This window comes from Arachis ipaensis, chromosome B01, assembly GCF_000816755.2.
Source record: "Arachis ipaensis cultivar K30076 chromosome B01, Araip1.1, whole genome shotgun sequence".
NCBI classification, from domain to species: Eukaryota; Viridiplantae; Streptophyta; class Magnoliopsida; order Fabales; family Fabaceae; genus Arachis; species Arachis ipaensis.
This window is the reverse complement of record NC_029785.2, coordinates 122,025,118-122,025,585: the sequence shown is the minus strand read 5'-3', so window position 1 is coordinate 122,025,585 and position 468 is coordinate 122,025,118. Positions and strand designations below refer to the sequence as shown.

Sequence of the window (468 nt, the reverse complement as noted above, 5' to 3'; positions counted from 1 at the left end):
TCTATAATTTATATTTATATCCAAATAATTATAAGTTTATTAAAATTTTAAAATCAATCGTATACACAAAAAATTATTTATCAATAAAATTATTCATATTAGCAAACAAAATTTATGTTAAAAGTGAGTGAAACTACATATGTATTTATATACAAATATATATATTAATTAATTTAGTGATTAATTTTTAGTCTATAAATAGTATTTTTGTTCCACAATATATAAAAATTTAATTTTAATGCATTGTTCATATAACATATATCTAATCACGTAATGTCATATTAGTAAAAATAATAACTTTTTATATTAATTGTGTGAAATAATCATGCAAAAAAAATAGATGTGATTAATTAAAATATAGATAAAATATTTTACACGATCAAATTATCAAAATTAAACTTATAGTATAGAACAAAACAAATGAGAAATCGCCTTAAAAAAAGAAAAAAAAAAAAAAAGGGATTGATA

General features: G+C 16.2%; 1 long non-coding RNA gene across 1 annotated transcript in view; it reads left to right on the top strand.

Moving 5' to 3' along the window:
• LOC110262524 overlaps positions 374–468 on the top strand; it is a 772-nt gene continuing 677 nt past the window's right edge. Inside the window, exon 1 of the long non-coding RNA XR_002347170.1 lies at positions 374–404. This is a non-coding gene — a long non-coding RNA (uncharacterized LOC110262524). The remainder of the gene's footprint in view (positions 405–468) is intronic.